We start from the raw sequence: 23,408 nt of genomic DNA, 5'->3' as shown, positions 1-23,408 counted from the left end.
TCACGTCTCCTTTGGAGCCCGCCGCCCATCCACCCCCTCCCTGCCTGCGTCCCTGTCTCCCCAGGGAGCACCGCTGCTGGGGCCAAACACACCCCAACCACTGCCCCCTCAGCCCCTCCTGGGCCAGCAAGGCGGCCGTGCCTCGTCGGCCCTCCCCGCCTCGCCCACCCTCCCGTCCCCGCACACCCCAGGGCACTTCAAAGGGGACGCTCCCCACTCTAGGAACCAGGCCAAAACCCACTGCAGCCACGGGAAGCCAAAGCCCAGCTTTACAACTTTCCTTACACACCACCCAAACCCGCATGCGCTCTGAGGGCGGGGGAGGGGGGGGTGGGGGTGGTGCGGTGTGGGCGGAACCTTAGGCTGGCGCCTAGGGGCTGGAGGGTTGGGGCTGTGTGGGTGGATACAAGAACCCAGCAGCGGGCTGGAGGGGCAGCGCGACCCCAGACTCCGCATGTGCCACAGGCCTGGGCTCCCTGGGTCCCGGACCTCTACCCTCCCTCGAGCCCTCATCCCCAGGGCCCCTGGCATTTCAGGAGGCCCAGCTAGGGCAGCGGACTCGGGCTGGTGATGTTGCCTGGGGGCGCTGGGGGCTCCGGGGTGGGTTTGCACCAGGTGGGGAGGATGGGAAGGACCGGCCCGGTGGCCGGCGGCGCTCGCCCTAGCGCTGGGGAAGAGGCGCTGAGAACCCAGCGAGGCGGGCCCGGAAGGCACGAGAGGCCTGATGCCCCAAGCTCGCTCCAGCCATTTCCCAGTGAGCAGCCCAGCGCGGTGTGGTGCGGGGCTGCGAGGTGCCTTGCGGTGCGGTTCAGGATGGAAGCGGAGGCGGGCGTGCGGCCAAGCCGGGAGCAGCCTGCAAGAGTCCCGGGATTGGAGAACGCCGGGGCTGGCGCCAAAGCGCGTTGCCAGGGTCCTTTCGCGGGGCCTCTGCCACCCGCCCGGGGCCCGGGGCCTTGGCCCGCGTCGGAGGGCGGCGGGAGGCAAGGAGGCAGGCTGGCAGGTAGGCAAGCAGGCAGGCTGGCAGGCAGGGAAGCAGGCAGGCTGACAGACAGGCAAGCAAGCAGGCGCGTGTATGGGTGAAGCGCGGCACCCGCTTGGCTTGGGACGTGTGGAGCAGGCTCTTGGAGCGCCCAGCGGCAGCCACTGGCTTGTATGGCCATACCAGCCAAAAGGCGCTGACCCCATATTATCTGGGAAGCTAAGCAGGCTCGGGCCTGGTTAGCACTTGGATGGGAGACAGCCTGGGAATACCGGGTGCTGTAGGCTTTTGCCTTTTAAGCCTTTGGCCTCCTTCATGTCTCCCTTGGAGCCCGTCGTCCATTCCCCACTCCCTGCCTGCGTCCCTGTCTTCCCAGGGAGCACCGCTCCTGGGGCCAAACACACCTCAGCCACTTCCCCCTCAGCCCGTCCTGGGCCAGCAAGGCGGCCGTGCCTTTCCGGCCCACACCGCCCCGCCCACCCCACCCTTCCCCGCACACCCCAGGCACTTCAAAGGGGACGCTCCCCACTCTCGAACCAGGACAAAACCCACTGCAGCCACGGGAAGCCAAAGCCCAGCTTTACACCTTTCCTTACACACCACCCAAACCGCAAGCGCTCTGAGGGCGGAGGGGTGGGGGTGTGCGGTGTGGGCGGAACCTTAGGCTGGTCCTTGGGGCTGGAGGGTGGGGACTGAGTGGGTGGATACAAGAACCCAGCAGCGGGCTGCAGGGGCATCGCGACCCCAGACTCCGCATGTGCCACAGCCTGGGCTCCCTGGGTCCCGGACCTCTTCCCTCCCTCGAGCCCTCATCCCCAGGGCCCCTGGCATTTCAGGAGGCCCAGCTAGGGCAGGGGACTCGGGCTGGTGATGTTGTCTGGGGTCGCGGGGGCTCCGGGGTGGGTGTGCACCAGGTGGGGAGGATGGGAAGGACCGGCCCGGTGGCTGGCGGCGCTCGCCCTAGCGCTGGGGAAGAGGCGCTGAGAACCCAGCGGGACGGGCCGGGAAGGCACGAGCGCCTGATGCACCAAGCTCGCTCCAGCCACTTCCCAGTGAGCAGCCCAGCGCGGTGTGGTGCGGGGCTGCGAGGTGCCTTGCGGTGCGGTTCAGGATGGAAGCGGAGGCGGGCGTGCGGCCAAGCAGGGAGCAGTCTGTAAGAGTCCCGGGATTGGAGAACGCCGGGGCTGGCGCCACAGCGCGTTGCCAGGGTCCTTTCGCGGGGCCTCTGACACCCGCCCGGGGCCCGGGGCCTTGGCCCGCGTCGGAGGGCGGCGGGAGGCAAGCAGGCAGGCTGGCAGGTAGGCATGCAGGCAGGCTGGCAGGCAGGCAAGCAGGCAGGCTCGTGCATGGGTGAAGCGCGGCACCCGCTTGGCTTGGGACGTGTGGAGCAGGCTCTTGGAGCGCCCAGCGGCAGCCGCTGGCTTGTATGGCCATACCGGCCAATAGGCGCCTGACCCCATATTATCTGGGAAGCTAAGCAGGCTCGGGCCTGGTTAGCACTTGGATGGGAGACAGCCTGGGAATACCGGGTGCTGTAGGCTTTTACCTTTTAAGCCTTTGGCCTCCTTCACGTCTCCTTTGGAGCCCGCCGCCCATCCACCCCCTCCCTGCCTGCGTCCCTGTCTCCCCAGGGAGCACCGCTGCTGGGGCCAAACACACCCCAACCACTGCCCCCTCAGCCCCTCCTGGGCCAGCAAGGCGGCCGTGCCTCGTCGGCCCTCCCCGCCTCGCCCACCCTCCCGTCCCCGCACACCCCAGGGCACTTCAAAGGGGACGCTCCCCACTCTAGGAACCAGGCCAAAACCCACTGCAGCCACGGGAAGCCAAAGCCCAGCTTTACAACTTTCCTTACACACCACCCAAACCCGCATGCGCTCTGAGGGCGGGGGAGGGGGGGGTGGGGGTGGTGCGGTGTGGGCGGAACCTTAGGCTGGCGCCTAGGGGCTGGAGGGTTGGGGCTGTGTGGGTGGATACAAGAACCCAGCAGCGGGCTGGAGGGGCAGCGCGACCCCAGACTCCGCATGTGCCACAGGCCTGGGCTCCCTGGGTCCCGGACCTCTACCCTCCCTCGAGCCCTCATCCCCAGGGCCCCTGGCATTTCAGGAGGCCCAGCTAGGGCAGCGGACTCGGGCTGGTGATGTTGCCTGGGGGCGCTGGGGGCTCCGGGGTGGGTTTGCACCAGGTGGGGAGGATGGGAAGGACCGGCCCGGTGGCCGGCGGCGCTCGCCCTAGCGCTGGGGAAGAGGCGCTGAGAACCCAGCGAGGCGGGCCCGGAAGGCACGAGAGGCCTGATGCCCCAAGCTCGCTCCAGCCATTTCCCAGTGAGCAGCCCAGCGCGGTGTGGTGCGGGGCTGCGAGGTGCCTTGCGGTGCGGTTCAGGATGGAAGCGGAGGCGGGCGTGCGGCCAAGCCGGGAGCAGCCTGCAAGAGTCCCGGGATTGGAGAACGCCGGGGCTGGCGCCAAAGCACGTTGCCAGGGTCCTTTCGCGGGGCCTCTGCCACCCGCCCGGGGCCCGGGGCCTTGGCCCGCGTCGGAGGGCGGCGGGAGGCAAGGAGGCAGGCTGGCAGGTAGGCAAGCAGGCAGGCTGGCAGGCAGGGAAGCAGGCAGGCTGACAGACAGGCAAGCAAGCAGGCGCGTGTATGGGTGAAGCGCGGCACCCGCTTGGCTTGGGACGTGTGGAGCAGGCTCTTGGAGCGCCCAGCGGCAGCCACTGGCTTGTATGGCCATACCAGCCAAAAGGCGCTGACCCCATATTATCTGGGAAGCTAAGCAGGCTCGGGCCTGGTTAGCACTTGGATGGGAGACAGCCTGGGAATACCGGGTGCTGTAGGCTTTTGCCTTTTAAGCCTTTGGCCTCCTTCATGTCTCCCTTGGAGCCCGTCGTCCATTCCCCACTCCCTGCCTGCGTCCCTGTCTTCCCAGGGAGCACCGCTCCTGGGGCCAAACACACCTCAGCCACTTCCCCCTCAGCCCGTCCTGGGCCAGCAAGGCGGCCGTGCCTTTCCGGCCCACACCGCCCCGCCCACCCCACCCTTCCCCGCACACCCCAGGCACTTCAAAGGGGACGCTCCCCACTCTCGAACCAGGACAAAACCCACTGCAGCCACGGGAAGCCAAAGCCCAGCTTTACACCTTTCCTTACACACCACCCAAACCGCAAGCGCTCTGAGGGCGGAGGGGTGGGGGTGTGCGGTGTGGGCGGAACCTTAGGCTGGTCCTTGGGGCTGGAGGGTGGGGACTGAGTGGGTGGATACAAGAACCCAGCAGCGGGCTGCAGGGGCATCGCGACCCCAGACTCCGCATGTGCCACAGCCTGGGCTCCCTGGGTCCCGGACCTCTTCCCTCCCTCGAGCCCTCATCCCCAGGGCCCCTGGCATTTCAGGAGGCCCAGCTAGGGCAGGGGACTCGGGCTGGTGATGTTGTCTGGGGTCGCGGGGGCTCCGGGGTGGGTGTGCACCAGGTGGGGAGGATGGGAAGGACCGGCCCGGTGGCTGGCGGCGCTCGCCCTAGCGCTGGGGAAGAGGCGCTGAGAACCCAGCGGGACGGGCCGGGAAGGCACGAGCGCCTGATGCACCAAGCTCGCTCCAGCCACTTCCCAGTGAGCAGCCCAGCGCGGTGTGGTGCGGGGCTGCGAGGTGCCTTGCGGTGCGGTTCAGGATGGAAGCGGAGGCGGGCGTGCGGCCAAGCAGGGAGCAGTCTGTAAGAGTCCCGGGATTGGAGAACGCCGGGGCTGGCGCCACAGCGCGTTGCCAGGGTCCTTTCGCGGGGCCTCTGACACCCGCCCGGGGCCCGGGGCCTTGGCCCGCGTCGGAGGGCGGCGGGAGGCAAGCAGGCAGGCTGGCAGGTAGGCATGCAGGCAGGCTGGCAGGCAGGCAAGCAGGCAGGCTCGTGCATGGGTGAAGCGCGGCACCCGCTTGGCTTGGGACGTGTGGAGCAGGCTCTTGGAGCGCCCAGCGGCAGCCGCTGGCTTGTATGGCCATACCGGCCAATAGGCGCCTGACCCCATATTATCTGGGAAGCTAAGCAGGCTCGGGCCTGGTTAGCACTTGGATGGGAGACAGCCTGGGAATACCGGGTGCTGTAGGCTTTTACCTTTTAAGCCTTTGGCCTCCTTCACGTCTCCTTTGGAGCCCGCCGCCCATCCACCCCCTCCCTGCCTGCGTCCCTGTCTCCCCAGGGAGCACCGCTGCTGGGGCCAAACACACCCCAACCACTGCCCCCTCAGCCCCTCCTGGGCCAGCAAGGCGGCCGTGCCTCGTCGGCCCTCCCCGCCTCGCCCACCCTCCCGTCCCCGCACACCCCAGGGCACTTCAAAGGGGACGCTCCCCACTCTAGGAACCAGGCCAAAACCCACTGCAGCCACGGGAAGCCAAAGCCCAGCTTTACAACTTTCCTTACACACCACCCAAACCCGCATGCGCTCTGAGGGCGGGGGAGGGGGGGGTGGGGGTGGTGCGGTGTGGGCGGAACCTTAGGCTGGCGCCTAGGGGCTGGAGGGTTGGGGCTGTGTGGGTGGATACAAGAACCCAGCAGCGGGCTGGAGGGGCAGCGCGACCCCAGACTCCGCATGTGCCACAGGCCTGGGCTCCCTGGGTCCCGGACCTCTACCCTCCCTCGAGCCCTCATCCCCAGGGCCCCTGGCATTTCAGGAGGCCCAGCTAGGGCAGCGGACTCGGGCTGGTGATGTTGCCTGGGGGCGCTGGGGGCTCCGGGGTGGGTTTGCACCAGGTGGGGAGGATGGGAAGGACCGGCCCGGTGGCCGGCGGCGCTCGCCCTAGCGCTGGGGAAGAGGCGCTGAGAACCCAGCGAGGCGGGCCCGGAAGGCACGAGAGGCCTGATGCCCCAAGCTCGCTCCAGCCATTTCCCAGTGAGCAGCCCAGCGCGGTGTGGTGCGGGGCTGCGAGGTGCCTTGCGGTGCGGTTCAGGATGGAAGCGGAGGCGGGCGTGCGGCCAAGCCGGGAGCAGCCTGCAAGAGTCCCGGGATTGGAGAACGCCGGGGCTGGCGCCAAAGCACGTTGCCAGGGTCCTTTCGCGGGGCCTCTGCCACCCGCCCGGGGCCCGGGGCCTTGGCCCGCGTCGGAGGGCGGCGGGAGGCAAGGAGGCAGGCTGGCAGGTAGGCAAGCAGGCAGGCTGGCAGGCAGGGAAGCAGGCAGGCTGACAGACAGGCAAGCAAGCAGGCGCGTGTATGGGTGAAGCGCGGCACCCGCTTGGCTTGGGACGTGTGGAGCAGGCTCTTGGAGCGCCCAGCGGCAGCCACTGGCTTGTATGGCCATACCAGCCAAAAGGCGCTGACCCCATATTATCTGGGAAGCTAAGCAGGCTCGGGCCTGGTTAGCACTTGGATGGGAGACAGCCTGGGAATACCGGGTGCTGTAGGCTTTTGCCTTTTAAGCCTTTGGCCTCCTTCATGTCTCCCTTGGAGCCCGTCGTCCATTCCCCACTCCCTGCCTGCGTCCCTGTCTTCCCAGGGAGCACCGCTCCTGGGGCCAAACACACCTCAGCCACTTCCCCCTCAGCCCGTCCTGGGCCAGCAAGGCGGCCGTGCCTTTCCGGCCCACACCGCCCCGCCCACCCCACCCTTCCCCGCACACCCCAGGCACTTCAAAGGGGACGCTCCCCACTCTCGAACCAGGACAAAACCCACTGCAGCCACGGGAAGCCAAAGCCCAGCTTTACACCTTTCCTTACACACCACCCAAACCGCAAGCGCTCTGAGGGCGGAGGGGTGGGGGTGTGCGGTGTGGGCGGAACCTTAGGCTGGTCCTTGGGGCTGGAGGGTGGGGACTGAGTGGGTGGATACAAGAACCCAGCAGCGGGCTGCAGGGGCATCGCGACCCCAGACTCCGCATGTGCCACAGCCTGGGCTCCCTGGGTCCCGGACCTCTTCCCTCCCTCGAGCCCTCATCCCCAGGGCCCCTGGCATTTCAGGAGGCCCAGCTAGGGCAGGGGACTCGGGCTGGTGATGTTGTCTGGGGTCGCGGGGGCTCCGGGGTGGGTGTGCACCAGGTGGGGAGGATGGGAAGGACCGGCCCGGTGGCTGGCGGCGCTCGCCCTAGCGCTGGGGAAGAGGCGCTGAGAACCCAGCGGGACGGGCCGGGAAGGCACGAGCGCCTGATGCACCAAGCTCGCTCCAGCCACTTCCCAGTGAGCAGCCCAGCGCGGTGTGGTGCGGGGCTGCGAGGTGCCTTGCGGTGCGGTTCAGGATGGAAGCGGAGGCGGGCGTGCGGCCAAGCAGGGAGCAGTCTGTAAGAGTCCCGGGATTGGAGAACGCCGGGGCTGGCGCCACAGCGCGTTGCCAGGGTCCTTTCGCGGGGCCTCTGACACCCGCCCGGGGCCCGGGGCCTTGGCCCGCGTCGGAGGGCGGCGGGAGGCAAGCAGGCAGGCTGGCAGGTAGGCATGCAGGCAGGCTGGCAGGCAGGCAAGCAGGCAGGCTCGTGCATGGGTGAAGCGCGGCACCCGCTTGGCTTGGGACGTGTGGAGCAGGCTCTTGGAGCGCCCAGCGGCAGCCGCTGGCTTGTATGGCCATACCGGCCAATAGGCGCCTGACCCCATATTATCTGGGAAGCTAAGCAGGCTCGGGCCTGGTTAGCACTTGGATGGGAGACAGCCTGGGAATACCGGGTGCTGTAGGCTTTTACCTTTTAAGCCTTTGGCCTCCTTCACGTCTCCTTTGGAGCCCGCCGCCCATCCACCCCCTCCCTGCCTGCGTCCCTGTCTCCCCAGGGAGCACCGCTGCTGGGGCCAAACACACCCCAACCACTGCCCCCTCAGCCCCTCCTGGGCCAGCAAGGCGGCCGTGCCTCGTCGGCCCTCCCCGCCTCGCCCACCCTCCCGTCCCCGCACACCCCAGGGCACTTCAAAGGGGACGCTCCCCACTCTAGGAACCAGGCCAAAACCCACTGCAGCCACGGGAAGCCAAAGCCCAGCTTTACAACTTTCCTTACACACCACCCAAACCCGCATGCGCTCTGAGGGCGGGGGAGGGGGGGGTGGGGGTGGTGCGGTGTGGGCGGAACCTTAGGCTGGCGCCTAGGGGCTGGAGGGTTGGGGCTGTGTGGGTGGATACAAGAACCCAGCAGCGGGCTGGAGGGGCAGCGCGACCCCAGACTCCGCATGTGCCACAGGCCTGGGCTCCCTGGGTCCCGGACCTCTACCCTCCCTCGAGCCCTCATCCCCAGGGCCCCTGGCATTTCAGGAGGCCCAGCTAGGGCAGCGGACTCGGGCTGGTGATGTTGCCTGGGGGCGCTGGGGGCTCCGGGGTGGGTTTGCACCAGGTGGGGAGGATGGGAAGGACCGGCCCGGTGGCCGGCGGCGCTCGCCCTAGCGCTGGGGAAGAGGCGCTGAGAACCCAGCGAGGCGGGCCCGGAAGGCACGAGAGGCCTGATGCCCCAAGCTCGCTCCAGCCATTTCCCAGTGAGCAGCCCAGCGCGGTGTGGTGCGGGGCTGCGAGGTGCCTTGCGGTGCGGTTCAGGATGGAAGCGGAGGCGGGCGTGCGGCCAAGCCGGGAGCAGCCTGCAAGAGTCCCGGGATTGGAGAACGCCGGGGCTGGCGCCAAAGCACGTTGCCAGGGTCCTTTCGCGGGGCCTCTGCCACCCGCCCGGGGCCCGGGGCCTTGGCCCGCGTCGGAGGGCGGCGGGAGGCAAGGAGGCAGGCTGGCAGGTAGGCAAGCAGGCAGGCTGGCAGGCAGGGAAGCAGGCAGGCTGACAGACAGGCAAGCAAGCAGGCGCGTGTATGGGTGAAGCGCGGCACCCGCTTGGCTTGGGACGTGTGGAGCAGGCTCTTGGAGCGCCCAGCGGCAGCCACTGGCTTGTATGGCCATACCAGCCAAAAGGCGCTGACCCCATATTATCTGGGAAGCTAAGCAGGCTCGGGCCTGGTTAGCACTTGGATGGGAGACAGCCTGGGAATACCGGGTGCTGTAGGCTTTTGCCTTTTAAGCCTTTGGCCTCCTTCATGTCTCCCTTGGAGCCCGTCGTCCATTCCCCACTCCCTGCCTGCGTCCCTGTCTTCCCAGGGAGCACCGCTCCTGGGGCCAAACACACCTCAGCCACTTCCCCCTCAGCCCGTCCTGGGCCAGCAAGGCGGCCGTGCCTTTCCGGCCCACACCGCCCCGCCCACCCCACCCTTCCCCGCACACCCCAGGCACTTCAAAGGGGACGCTCCCCACTCTCGAACCAGGACAAAACCCACTGCAGCCACGGGAAGCCAAAGCCCAGCTTTACACCTTTCCTTACACACCACCCAAACCGCAAGCGCTCTGAGGGCGGAGGGGTGGGGGTGTGCGGTGTGGGCGGAACCTTAGGCTGGTCCTTGGGGCTGGAGGGTGGGGACTGAGTGGGTGGATACAAGAACCCAGCAGCGGGCTGCAGGGGCATCGCGACCCCAGACTCCGCATGTGCCACAGCCTGGGCTCCCTGGGTCCCGGACCTCTTCCCTCCCTCGAGCCCTCATCCCCAGGGCCCCTGGCATTTCAGGAGGCCCAGCTAGGGCAGGGGACTCGGGCTGGTGATGTTGTCTGGGGTCGCGGGGGCTCCGGGGTGGGTGTGCACCAGGTGGGGAGGATGGGAAGGACCGGCCCGGTGGCTGGCGGCGCTCGCCCTAGCGCTGGGGAAGAGGCGCTGAGAACCCAGCGGGACGGGCCGGGAAGGCACGAGCGCCTGATGCACCAAGCTCGCTCCAGCCACTTCCCAGTGAGCAGCCCAGCGCGGTGTGGTGCGGGGCTGCGAGGTGCCTTGCGGTGCGGTTCAGGATGGAAGCGGAGGCGGGCGTGCGGCCAAGCAGGGAGCAGTCTGTAAGAGTCCCGGGATTGGAGAACGCCGGGGCTGGCGCCACAGCGCGTTGCCAGGGTCCTTTCGCGGGGCCTCTGACACCCGCCCGGGGCCCGGGGCCTTGGCCCGCGTCGGAGGGCGGCGGGAGGCAAGCAGGCAGGCTGGCAGGTAGGCATGCAGGCAGGCTGGCAGGCAGGCAAGCAGGCAGGCTCGTGCATGGGTGAAGCGCGGCACCCGCTTGGCTTGGGACGTGTGGAGCAGGCTCTTGGAGCGCCCAGCGGCAGCCGCTGGCTTGTATGGCCATACCGGCCAATAGGCGCCTGACCCCATATTATCTGGGAAGCTAAGCAGGCTCGGGCCTGGTTAGCACTTGGATGGGAGACAGCCTGGGAATACCGGGTGCTGTAGGCTTTTACCTTTTAAGCCTTTGGCCTCCTTCACGTCTCCTTTGGAGCCCGCCGCCCATCCACCCCCTCCCTGCCTGCGTCCCTGTCTCCCCAGGGAGCACCGCTGCTGGGGCCAAACACACCCCAACCACTGCCCCCTCAGCCCCTCCTGGGCCAGCAAGGCGGCCGTGCCTCGTCGGCCCTCCCCGCCTCGCCCACCCTCCCGTCCCCGCACACCCCAGGGCACTTCAAAGGGGACGCTCCCCACTCTAGGAACCAGGCCAAAACCCACTGCAGCCACGGGAAGCCAAAGCCCAGCTTTACAACTTTCCTTACACACCACCCAAACCCGCATGCGCTCTGAGGGCGGGGGAGGGGGGGGTGGGGGTGGTGCGGTGTGGGCGGAACCTTAGGCTGGCGCCTAGGGGCTGGAGGGTTGGGGCTGTGTGGGTGGATACAAGAACCCAGCAGCGGGCTGGAGGGGCAGCGCGACCCCAGACTCCGCATGTGCCACAGGCCTGGGCTCCCTGGGTCCCGGACCTCTACCCTCCCTCGAGCCCTCATCCCCAGGGCCCCTGGCATTTCAGGAGGCCCAGCTAGGGCAGCGGACTCGGGCTGGTGATGTTGCCTGGGGGCGCTGGGGGCTCCGGGGTGGGTTTGCACCAGGTGGGGAGGATGGGAAGGACCGGCCCGGTGGCCGGCGGCGCTCGCCCTAGCGCTGGGGAAGAGGCGCTGAGAACCCAGCGAGGCGGGCCCGGAAGGCACGAGAGGCCTGATGCCCCAAGCTCGCTCCAGCCATTTCCCAGTGAGCAGCCCAGCGCGGTGTGGTGCGGGGCTGCGAGGTGCCTTGCGGTGCGGTTCAGGATGGAAGCGGAGGCGGGCGTGCGGCCAAGCCGGGAGCAGCCTGCAAGAGTCCCGGGATTGGAGAACGCCGGGGCTGGCGCCAAAGCACGTTGCCAGGGTCCTTTCGCGGGGCCTCTGCCACCCGCCCGGGGCCCGGGGCCTTGGCCCGCGTCGGAGGGCGGCGGGAGGCAAGGAGGCAGGCTGGCAGGTAGGCAAGCAGGCAGGCTGGCAGGCAGGGAAGCAGGCAGGCTGACAGACAGGCAAGCAAGCAGGCGCGTGTATGGGTGAAGCGCGGCACCCGCTTGGCTTGGGACGTGTGGAGCAGGCTCTTGGAGCGCCCAGCGGCAGCCACTGGCTTGTATGGCCATACCAGCCAAAAGGCGCTGACCCCATATTATCTGGGAAGCTAAGCAGGCTCGGGCCTGGTTAGCACTTGGATGGGAGACAGCCTGGGAATACCGGGTGCTGTAGGCTTTTGCCTTTTAAGCCTTTGGCCTCCTTCATGTCTCCCTTGGAGCCCGTCGTCCATTCCCCACTCCCTGCCTGCGTCCCTGTCTTCCCAGGGAGCACCGCTCCTGGGGCCAAACACACCTCAGCCACTTCCCCCTCAGCCCGTCCTGGGCCAGCAAGGCGGCCGTGCCTTTCCGGCCCACACCGCCCCGCCCACCCCACCCTTCCCCGCACACCCCAGGCACTTCAAAGGGGACGCTCCCCACTCTCGAACCAGGACAAAACCCACTGCAGCCACGGGAAGCCAAAGCCCAGCTTTACACCTTTCCTTACACACCACCCAAACCGCAAGCGCTCTGAGGGCGGAGGGGTGGGGGTGTGCGGTGTGGGCGGAACCTTAGGCTGGTCCTTGGGGCTGGAGGGTGGGGACTGAGTGGGTGGATACAAGAACCCAGCAGCGGGCTGCAGGGGCATCGCGACCCCAGACTCCGCATGTGCCACAGCCTGGGCTCCCTGGGTCCCGGACCTCTTCCCTCCCTCGAGCCCTCATCCCCAGGGCCCCTGGCATTTCAGGAGGCCCAGCTAGGGCAGGGGACTCGGGCTGGTGATGTTGTCTGGGGTCGCGGGGGCTCCGGGGTGGGTGTGCACCAGGTGGGGAGGATGGGAAGGACCGGCCCGGTGGCTGGCGGCGCTCGCCCTAGCGCTGGGGAAGAGGCGCTGAGAACCCAGCGGGACGGGCCGGGAAGGCACGAGCGCCTGATGCACCAAGCTCGCTCCAGCCACTTCCCAGTGAGCAGCCCAGCGCGGTGTGGTGCGGGGCTGCGAGGTGCCTTGCGGTGCGGTTCAGGATGGAAGCGGAGGCGGGCGTGCGGCCAAGCAGGGAGCAGTCTGTAAGAGTCCCGGGATTGGAGAACGCCGGGGCTGGCGCCACAGCGCGTTGCCAGGGTCCTTTCGCGGGGCCTCTGACACCCGCCCGGGGCCCGGGGCCTTGGCCCGCGTCGGAGGGCGGCGGGAGGCAAGCAGGCAGGCTGGCAGGTAGGCATGCAGGCAGGCTGGCAGGCAGGCAAGCAGGCAGGCTCGTGCATGGGTGAAGCGCGGCACCCGCTTGGCTTGGGACGTGTGGAGCAGGCTCTTGGAGCGCCCAGCGGCAGCCGCTGGCTTGTATGGCCATACCGGCCAATAGGCGCCTGACCCCATATTATCTGGGAAGCTAAGCAGGCTCGGGCCTGGTTAGCACTTGGATGGGAGACAGCCTGGGAATACCGGGTGCTGTAGGCTTTTACCTTTTAAGCCTTTGGCCTCCTTCACGTCTCCTTTGGAGCCCGCCGCCCATCCACCCCCTCCCTGCCTGCGTCCCTGTCTCCCCAGGGAGCACCGCTGCTGGGGCCAAACACACCCCAACCACTGCCCCCTCAGCCCCTCCTGGGCCAGCAAGGCGGCCGTGCCTCGTCGGCCCTCCCCGCCTCGCCCACCCTCCCGTCCCCGCACACCCCAGGGCACTTCAAAGGGGACGCTCCCCACTCTAGGAACCAGGCCAAAACCCACTGCAGCCACGGGAAGCCAAAGCCCAGCTTTACAACTTTCCTTACACACCACCCAAACCCGCATGCGCTCTGAGGGCGGGGGAGGGGGGGGTGGGGGTGGTGCGGTGTGGGCGGAACCTTAGGCTGGCGCCTAGGGGCTGGAGGGTTGGGGCTGTGTGGGTGGATACAAGAACCCAGCAGCGGGCTGGAGGGGCAGCGCGACCCCAGACTCCGCATGTGCCACAGGCCTGGGCTCCCTGGGTCCCGGACCTCTACCCTCCCTCGAGCCCTCATCCCCAGGGCCCCTGGCATTTCAGGAGGCCCAGCTAGGGCAGCGGACTCGGGCTGGTGATGTTGCCTGGGGGCGCTGGGGGCTCCGGGGTGGGTTTGCACCAGGTGGGGAGGATGGGAAGGACCGGCCCGGTGGCCGGCGGCGCTCGCCCTAGCGCTGGGGAAGAGGCGCTGAGAACCCAGCGAGGCGGGCCCGGAAGGCACGAGAGGCCTGATGCCCCAAGCTCGCTCCAGCCATTTCCCAGTGAGCAGCCCAGCGCGGTGTGGTGCGGGGCTGCGAGGTGCCTTGCGGTGCGGTTCAGGATGGAAGCGGAGGCGGGCGTGCGGCCAAGCCGGGAGCAGCCTGCAAGAGTCCCGGGATTGGAGAACGCCGGGGCTGGCGCCAAAGCACGTTGCCAGGGTCCTTTCGCGGGGCCTCTGCCACCCGCCCGGGGCCCGGGGCCTTGGCCCGCGTCGGAGGGCGGCGGGAGGCAAGGAGGCAGGCTGGCAGGTAGGCAAGCAGGCAGGCTGGCAGGCAGGGAAGCAGGCAGGCTGACAGACAGGCAAGCAAGCAGGCGCGTGTATGGGTGAAGCGCGGCACCCGCTTGGCTTGGGACGTGTGGAGCAGGCTCTTGGAGCGCCCAGCGGCAGCCACTGGCTTGTATGGCCATACCAGCCAAAAGGCGCTGACCCCATATTATCTGGGAAGCTAAGCAGGCTCGGGCCTGGTTAGCACTTGGATGGGAGACAGCCTGGGAATACCGGGTGCTGTAGGCTTTTGCCTTTTAAGCCTTTGGCCTCCTTCATGTCTCCCTTGGAGCCCGTCGTCCATTCCCCACTCCCTGCCTGCGTCCCTGTCTTCCCAGGGAGCACCGCTCCTGGGGCCAAACACACCTCAGCCACTTCCCCCTCAGCCCGTCCTGGGCCAGCAAGGCGGCCGTGCCTTTCCGGCCCACACCGCCCCGCCCACCCCACCCTTCCCCGCACACCCCAGGCACTTCAAAGGGGACGCTCCCCACTCTCGAACCAGGACAAAACCCACTGCAGCCACGGGAAGCCAAAGCCCAGCTTTACACCTTTCCTTACACACCACCCAAACCGCAAGCGCTCTGAGGGCGGAGGGGTGGGGGTGTGCGGTGTGGGCGGAACCTTAGGCTGGTCCTTGGGGCTGGAGGGTGGGGACTGAGTGGGTGGATACAAGAACCCAGCAGCGGGCTGCAGGGGCATCGCGACCCCAGACTCCGCATGTGCCACAGCCTGGGCTCCCTGGGTCCCGGACCTCTTCCCTCCCTCGAGCCCTCATCCCCAGGGCCCCTGGCATTTCAGGAGGCCCAGCTAGGGCAGGGGACTCGGGCTGGTGATGTTGTCTGGGGTCGCGGGGGCTCCGGGGTGGGTGTGCACCAGGTGGGGAGGATGGGAAGGACCGGCCCGGTGGCTGGCGGCGCTCGCCCTAGCGCTGGGGAAGAGGCGCTGAGAACCCAGCGGGACGGGCCGGGAAGGCACGAGCGCCTGATGCACCAAGCTCGCTCCAGCCACTTCCCAGTGAGCAGCCCAGCGCGGTGTGGTGCGGGGCTGCGAGGTGCCTTGCGGTGCGGTTCAGGATGGAAGCGGAGGCGGGCGTGCGGCCAAGCAGGGAGCAGTCTGTAAGAGTCCCGGGATTGGAGAACGCCGGGGCTGGCGCCACAGCGCGTTGCCAGGGTCCTTTCGCGGGGCCTCTGACACCCGCCCGGGGCCCGGGGCCTTGGCCCGCGTCGGAGGGCGGCGGGAGGCAAGCAGGCAGGCTGGCAGGTAGGCATGCAGGCAGGCTGGCAGGCAGGCAAGCAGGCAGGCTCGTGCATGGGTGAAGCGCGGCACCCGCTTGGCTTGGGACGTGTGGAGCAGGCTCTTGGAGCGCCCAGCGGCAGCCGCTGGCTTGTATGGCCATACCGGCCAATAGGCGCCTGACCCCATATTATCTGGGAAGCTAAGCAGGCTCGGGCCTGGTTAGCACTTGGATGGGAGACAGCCTGGGAATACCGGGTGCTGTAGGCTTTTACCTTTTAAGCCTTTGGCCTCCTTCACGTCTCCTTTGGAGCCCGCCGCCCATCCACCCCCTCCCTGCCTGCGTCCCTGTCTCCCCAGGGAGCACCGCTGCTGGGGCCAAACACACCCCAACCACTGCCCCCTCAGCCCCTCCTGGGCCAGCAAGGCGGCCGTGCCTCGTCGGCCCTCCCCGCCTCGCCCACCCTCCCGTCCCCGCACACCCCAGGGCACTTCAAAGGGGACGCTCCCCACTCTAGGAACCAGGCCAAAACCCACTGCAGCCACGGGAAGCCAAAGCCCAGCTTTACAACTTTCCTTACACACCACCCAAACCCGCATGCGCTCTGAGGGCGGGGGAGGGGGGGGTGGGGGTGGTGCGGTGTGGGCGGAACCTTAGGCTGGCGCCTAGGGGCTGGAGGGTTGGGGCTGTGTGGGTGGATACAAGAACCCAGCAGCGGGCTGGAGGGGCAGCGCGACCCCAGACTCCGCATGTGCCACAGGCCTGGGCTCCCTGGGTCCCGGACCTCTACCCTCCCTCGAGCCCTCATCCCCAGGGCCCCTGGCATTTCAGGAGGCCCAGCTAGGGCAGCGGACTCGGGCTGGTGATGTTGCCTGGGGGCGCTGGGGGCTCCGGGGTGGGTTTGCACCAGGTGGGGAGGATGGGAAGGACCGGCCCGGTGGCCGGCGGCGCTCGCCCTAGCGCTGGGGAAGAGGCGCTGAGAACCCAGCGAGGCGGGCCCGGAAGGCACGAGAGGCCTGATGCCCCAAGCTCGCTCCAGCCATTTCCCAGTGAGCAGCCCAGCGCGGTGTGGTGCGGGGCTGCGAGGTGCCTTGCGGTGCGGTTCAGGATGGAAGCGGAGGCGGGCGTGCGGCCAAGCCGGGAGCAGCCTGCAAGAGTCCCGGGATTGGAGAACGCCGGGGCTGGCGCCAAAGCACGTTGCCAGGGTCCTTTCGCGGGGCCTCTGCCACCCGCCCGGGGCCCGGGGCCTTGGCCCGCGTCGGAGGGCGGCGGGAGGCAAGGAGGCAGGCTGGCAGGTAGGCAAGCAGGCAGGCTGGCAGGCAGGGAAGCAGGCAGGCTGACAGACAGGCAAGCAAGCAGGCGCGTGTATGGGTGAAGCGCGGCACCCGCTTGGCTTGGGACGTGTGGAGCAGGCTCTTGGAGCGCCCAGCGGCAGCCACTGGCTTGTATGGCCATACCAGCCAAAAGGCGCTGACCCCATATTATCTGGGAAGCTAAGCAGGCTCGGGCCTGGTTAGCACTTGGATGGGAGACAGCCTGGGAATACCGGGTGCTGTAGGCTTTTGCCTTTTAAGCCTTTGGCCTCCTTCATGTCTCCCTTGGAGCCCGTCGTCCATTCCCCACTCCCTGCCTGCGTCCCTGTCTTCCCAGGGAGCACCGCTCCTGGGGCCAAACACACCTCAGCCACTTCCCCCTCAGCCCGTCCTGGGCCAGCAAGGCGGCCGTGCCTTTCCGGCCCACACCGCCCCGCCCACCCCACCCTTCCCCGCACACCCCAGGCACTTCAAAGGGGACGCTCCCCACTCTCGAACCAGGACAAAACCCACTGCAGCCACGGGAAGCCAAAGCCCAGCTTTACACCTTTCCTTACACACCACCCAAACCGCAAGCGCTCTGAGGGCGGAGGGGTGGGGGTGTGCGGTGTGGGCGGAACCTTAGGCTGGTCCTTGGGGCTGGAGGGTGGGGACTGAGTGGGTGGATACAAGAACCCAGCAGCGGGCTGCAGGGGCATCGCGACCCCAGACTCCGCATGTGCCACAGCCTGGGCTCCCTGGGTCCCGGACCTCTTCCCTCCCTCGAGCCCTCATCCCCAGGGCCCCTGGCATTTCAGGAGGCCCAGCTAGGGCAGGGGACTCGGGCTGGTGATGTTGTCTGGGGTCGCGGGGGCTCCGGGGTGGGTGTGCACCAGGTGGGGAGGATGGGAAGGACCGGCCCGGTGGCTGGCGGCGCTCGCCCTAGCGCTGGGGAAGAGGCGCTGAGAACCCAGCGGGACGGGCCGGGAAGGCACGAGCGCCTGATGCACCAAGCTCGCTCCAGCCACTTCCCAGTGAGCAGCCCAGCGCGGTGTGGTGCGGGGCTGCGAGGTGCCTTGCGGTGCGGTTCAGGATGGAAGCGGAGGCGGGCGTGCGGCCAAGCAGGGAGCAGTCTGTAAGAGTCCCGGGATTGGAGAACGCCGGGGCTGGCGCCACAGCGCGTTGCCAGGGTCCTTTCGCGGGGCCTCTGACACCCGCCCGGGGCCCGGGGCCTTGGCCCGCGTCGGAGGGCGGCGGGAGGCAAGCAGGCAGGCTGGCAGGTAGGCATGCAGGCAGGCTGGCAGGCAGGCAAGCAGGCAGGCTCGTGCATGGGTGAAGCGCGGCACCCGCTTGGCTTGGGACGTGTGGAGCAGGCTCTTGGAGCGCCCAGCGGCAGCCGCTGGCTTGTATGGCCATACCGGCCAATAGGCGCCTGACCCCATATTATCTGGGAAGCTAAGCAGGCTCGGGCCTGGTTAGCACTTGGATGGGAGACAGCCTGGGAATACCGGGTGCTGTAGGCTTTTACCTTTTAAGCCTTTGGCCTCCTTCACGTCTCCTTTGGAGCCCGCCGCCCATCCACCCCCTCCCTGCCTGCGTCCCTGTCTCCCCAGGGAGCACCGCTGCTGGGGCCAAACACACCCCAACCACTGCCCCCTCAGCCCCTCCTGGGCCAGCAAGGCGGCCGTGCCTCGTCGGCCCTCCCCGCCTCGCCCACCCTCCCGTCCCCGCACACCCCAGGGCACTTCAAAGGGGACGCTCCCCACTCTAGGAACCAGGCCAAAACCCACTGCAGCCACGGGAAGCCAAAGCCCAGCTTTACAACTTTCCTTACACACCACCCAAACCCGCATGCGCTCTGAGGGCGGGGGAGGGGGGGGTGGGGGTGGTGCGGTGTGGGCGGAACCTTAGGCTGGCGCCTAGGGGCTGGAGGGTTGGGGCTGTGTGGGTGGATACAAGAACCCAGCAGCGGGCTGGAGGGGCAGCGCGACCCCAGACTCCGCATGTGCCACAGGCCTGGGCTCCCTGGGTCCCGGACCTCTACCCTCCCTCGAGCCCTCATCCCCAGGGCCCCTGGCATTTCAGGAGGCCCAGCTAGGGCAGCGGACTCGGGCTGGTGATGTTGCCTGGGGGCGCTGGGGGCTCCGGGGTGGGTTTGCACCAGGTGGGGAGGATGGGAAGGACCGGCCCGGTGGCCGGCGGCGCTCGCCCTAGCGCTGGGGAAGAGGCGCTGAGAACCCAGCGAGGCGGGCCCGGAAGGCACGAGAGGCCTGATGCCCCAAGCTCGCTCCAGCCATTTCCCAGTGAGCAGCCCAGCGCGGTGTGGTGCGGGGCTGCGAGGTGCCTTGCGGTGCGGTTCAGGATGGAAGCGGAGGCGGGCGTGCGGCCAAGCCGGGAGCAGCCTGCAAGAGTCCCGGGATTGGAGAACGCCGGGGCTGGCGCCAAAGCACGTTGCCAGGGTCCTTTCGCGGGGCCTCTGCCACCCGCCCGGGGCCCGGGGCCTTGGCCCGCGTCGGAGGGCGGCGGGAGGCAAGGAGGCAGGCTGGCAGGTAGGCAAGCAGGCAGGCTGGCAGGCAGGGAAGCAGGCAGGCTGACAGACAGGCAAGCAAGCAGGCGCGTGTATGGGTGAAGCGCGGCACCCGCTTGGCTTGGGACGTGTGGAGCAGGCTCTTGGAGCGCCCAGCGGCAGCCACTGGCTTGTATGGCCATACCAGCCAAAAGGCGCTGACCCCATATTATCTGGGAAGCTAAGCAGGCTCGGGCCTGGTTAGCACTTGGATGGGAGACAGCCTGGGAATACCGGGTGCTGTAGGCTTTTGCCTTTTAAGCCTTTGGCCTCCTTCATGTCTCCCTTGGAGCCCGTCGTCCATTCCCCACTCCCTGCCTGCGTCCCTGTCTTCCCAGGGAGCACCGCTCCTGGGGCCAAACACACCTCAGCCACTTCCCCCTCAGCCCGTCCTGGGCCAGCAAGGCGGCCGTGCCTTTCCGGCCCACACCGCCCCGCCCACCCCACCCTTCCCCGCACACCCCAGGCACTTCAAAGGGGACGCTCCCCACTCTCGAACCAGGACAAAACCCACTGCAGCCACGGGAAGCCAAAGCCCAGCTTTACACCTTTCCTTACACACCACCCAAACCGCAAGCGCTCTGAGGGCGGAGGGGTGGGGGTGTGCGGTGTGGGCGGAACCTTAGGCTGGTCCTTGGGGCTGGAGGGTGGGGACTGAGTGGGTGGATACAAGAACCCAGCAGCGGGCTGCAGGGGCATCGCGACCCCAGACTCCGCATGTGCCACAGCCTGGGCTCCCTGGGTCCCGGACCTCTTCCCTCCCTCGAGCCCTCATCCCCAGGGCCCCTGGCATTTCAGGAGGCCCAGCTAGGGCAGGGGACTCGGGCTGGTGATGTTGTCTGGGGTCGCGGGGGCTCCGGGGTGGGTGTGCACCAGGTGGGGAGGATGGGAAGGACCGGCCCGGTGGCTGGCGGCGCTCGCCCTAGCGCTGGGGAAGAGGCGCTGAGAACCCAGCGGGACGGGCCGGGAAGGCACGAGCGCCTGATGCACCAAGCTCGCTCCAGCCACTTCCCAGTGAGCAGCCCAGCGCGGTGTGGTGCGGGGCTGCGAGGTGCCTTGCGGTGCGGTTCAGGATGGAAGCGGAGGCGGGCGTGCGGCCAAGCAGGGAGCAGTCTGTAAGAGTCCCGGGATTGGAGAACGCCGGGGCTGGCGCCACAGCGCGTTGCCAGGGTCCTTTCGCGGGGCCTCTGACACCCGCCCGGGGCCCGGGGCCTTGGCCCGCGTCGGAGGGCGGCGGGAGGCAAGCAGGCAGGCTGGCAGGTAGGCATGCAGGCAGGCTGGCAGGCAGGCAAGCAGGCAGGCTCGTGCATGGGTGAAGCGCGGCACCCGCTTGGCTTGGGACGTGTGGAGCAGGCTCTTGGAGCGCCCAGCGGCAGCCGCTGGCTTGTATGGCCATACCGGCCAATAGGCGCCTGACCCCATATTATCTGGGAAGCTAAGCAGGCTCGGGCCTGGTTAGCACTTGGATGGGAGACAGCCTGGGAATACCGGGTGCTGTAGGCTTTTACCTTTTAAGCCTTTGGCCTCCTTCACGTCTCCTTTGGAGCCCGCCGCCCATCCACCCCCTCCCTGCCTGCGTCCCTGTCTCCCCAGGGAGCACCGCTGCTGGGGCCAAACACACCCCAACCACTGCCCCCTCAGCCCCTCCTGGGCCAGCAAGGCGGCCGTGCCTCGTCGGCCCTCCCCGCCTCGCCCACCCTCCCGTCCCCGCACACCCCAGGGCACTTCAAAGGGGACGCTCCCCACTCTAGGAACCAGGCCAAAACCCACTGCAGCCACGGGAAGCCAAAGCCCAGCTTTACAACTTTCCTTACACACCACCCAAACCCGCATGCGCTCTGAGGGCGGGGGAGGGGGGGGTGGGGGTGGTGCGGTGTGGGCGGAACCTTAGGCTGGCGCCTAGGGGCTGGAGGGTTGGGGCTGTGTGGGTGGATACAAGAACCCAGCAGCGGGCTGGAGGGGCAGCGCGACCCCAGACTCCGCATGTGCCACAGGCCTGGGCTCCCTGGGTCCCGGACCTCTACCCTCCCTCGAGCCCTCATCCCCAGGGCCCCTGGCATTTCAGGAGGCCCAGCTAGGGCAGCGGACTCGGGCTGGTGATGTTGCCTGGGGGCGCTGGGGGCTCCGGGGTGGGTTTGCACCAGGTGGGGAGGATGGGAAGGACCGGCCCGGTGGCCGGCGGCGCTCGCCCTAGCGCTGGGGAAGAGGCGCTGAGAACCCAGCGAGGCGGGCCCGGAAGGCACGAGAGGCCTGATGCCCCAAGCTCGCTCCAGCCATTTCCCAGTGAGCAGCCCAGCGCGGTGTGGTGCGGGGCTGCGAGGTGCCTTGCGGTGCGGTTCAGGATGGAAGCGGAGGCGGGCGTGCGGCCAAGCCGGGAGCAGCCTGCAAGAGTCCCGGGATTGGAGAACGCCGGGGCTGGCGCCAAAGCACGTTGCCAGGGTCCTTTCGCGGGGCCTCTGCCACCCGCCCGGGGCCCGGGGCCTTGGCCCGCGTCGGAGGGCGGCGGGAGGCAAGGAGGCAGGCTGGCAGGTAGGCAAGCAGGCAGGCTGGCAGGCAGGGAAGCAGGCAGGCTGACAGACAGGCAAGCAAGCAGGCGCGTGTATGGGTGAAGCGCGGCACCCGCTTGGCTTGGGACGTGTGGAGCAGGCTCTTGGAGCGCCCAGCGGCAGCCACTGGCTTGTATGGCCATACCAGCCAAAAGGCGCTGACCCCATATTATCTGGGAAGCTAAGCAGGCTCGGGCCTGGTTAGCACTTGGATGGGAGACAGCCTGGGAATACCGGGTGCTGTAGGCTTTTGCCTTTTAAGCCTTTGGCCTCCTTCATGTCTCCCTTGGAGCCCGTCGTCCATTCCCCACTCCCTGCCTGCGTCCCTGTCTTCCCAGGGAGCACCGCTCCTGGGGCCAAACACACCTCAGCCACTTCCCCCTCAGCCCGTCCTGGGCCAGCAAGGCGGCCGTGCCTTTCCGGCCCACACCGCCCCGCCCACCCCACCCTTCCCCGCACACCCCAGGCACTTCAAAGGGGACGCTCCCCACTCTCGAACCAGGACAAAACCCACTGCAGCCACGGGAAGCCAAAGCCCAGCTTTACACCTTTCCTTACACACCACCCAAACCGCAAGCGCTCTGAGGGCGGAGGGGTGGGGGTGTGCGGTGTGGGCGGAACCTTAGGCTGGTCCTTGGGGCTGGAGGGTGGGGACTGAGTGGGTGGATACAAGAACCCAGCAGCGGGCTGCAGGGGCATCGCGACCCCAGACTCCGCATGTGCCACAGCCTGGGCTCCCTGGGTCCCGGACCTCTTCCCTCCCTCGAGCCCTCATCCCCAGGGCCCCTGGCATTTCAGGAGGCCCAGCTAGGGCAGGGGACTCGGGCTGGTGATGTTGTCTGGGGTCGCGGGGGCTCCGGGGTGGGTGTGCACCAGGTGGGGAGGATGGGAAGGACCGGCCCGGTGGCTGGCGGCGCTCGCCCTAGCGCTGGGGAAGAGGCGCTGAGAACCCAGCGGGACGGGCCGGGAAGGCACGAGCGCCTGATGCACCAAGCTCGCTCCAGCCACTTCCCAGTGAGCAGCCCAGCGCGGTGTGGTGCGGGGCTGCGAGGTGCCTTGCGGTGCGGTTCAGGATGGAAGCGGAGGCGGGCGTGCGGCCAAGCAGGGAGCAGTCTGTAAGAGTCCCGGGATTGGAGAACGCCGGGGCTGGCGCCACAGCGCGTTGCCAGGGTCCTTTCGCGGGGCCTCTGACACCCGCCCGGGGCCCGGGGCCTTGGCCCGCGTCGGAGGGCGGCGGGAGGCAAGCAGGCAGGCTGGCAGGTAGGCATGCAGGCAGGCTGGCAGGCAGGCAAGCAGGCAGGCTCGTGCATGGGTGAAGCGCGGCACCCGCTTGGCTTGGGACGTGTGGAGCAGGCTCTTGGAGCGCCCAGCGGCAGCCGCTGGCTTGTATGGCCATACCGGCCAATAGGCGCCTGACCCCATATTATCTGGGAAGCTAAGCAGGCTCGGGCCTGGTTAGCACTTGGATGGGAGACAGCCTGGGAATACCGGGTGCTGTAGGCTTTTACCTTTTAAGCCTTTGGCCTCCTTCACGTCTCCTTTGGAGCCCGCCGCCCATCCACCCCCTCCCTGCCTGCGTCCCTGTCTCCCCAGGGAGCACCGCTGCTGGGGCCAAACACACCCCAACCACTGCCCCCTCAGCCCCTCCTGGGCCAGCAAGGCGGCCGTGCCTCGTCGGCCCTCCCCGCCTCGCCCACCCTCCCGTCCCCGCACACCCCAGGGCACTTCAAAGGGGACGCTCCCCACTCTAGGAACCAGGCCAAAACCCACTGCAGCCACGGGAAGCCAAAGCCCAGCTTTACAACTTTCCTTACACACCACCCAAACCCGCATGCGCTCTGAGGGCGGGGGAGGGGGGGGTGGGGGTGGTGCGGTGTGGGCGGAACCTTAGGCTGGCGCCTAGGGGCTGGAGGGTTGGGGCTGTGTGGGTGGATACAAGAACCCAGCAGCGGGCTGGAGGGGCAGCGCGACCCCAGACTCCGCATGTGCCACAGGCCTGGGCTCCCTGGGTCCCGGACTTACC

The sequence above is a fragment of the Prionailurus bengalensis genome, unplaced genomic scaffold, assembly GCF_016509475.1.
Source record: "Prionailurus bengalensis isolate Pbe53 unplaced genomic scaffold, Fcat_Pben_1.1_paternal_pri Un_scaffold_95, whole genome shotgun sequence".
NCBI lineage: Eukaryota > Metazoa > Chordata > Mammalia > Carnivora > Felidae > Prionailurus > Prionailurus bengalensis.
Note: the sequence above shows the minus strand (reverse complement) of the source record.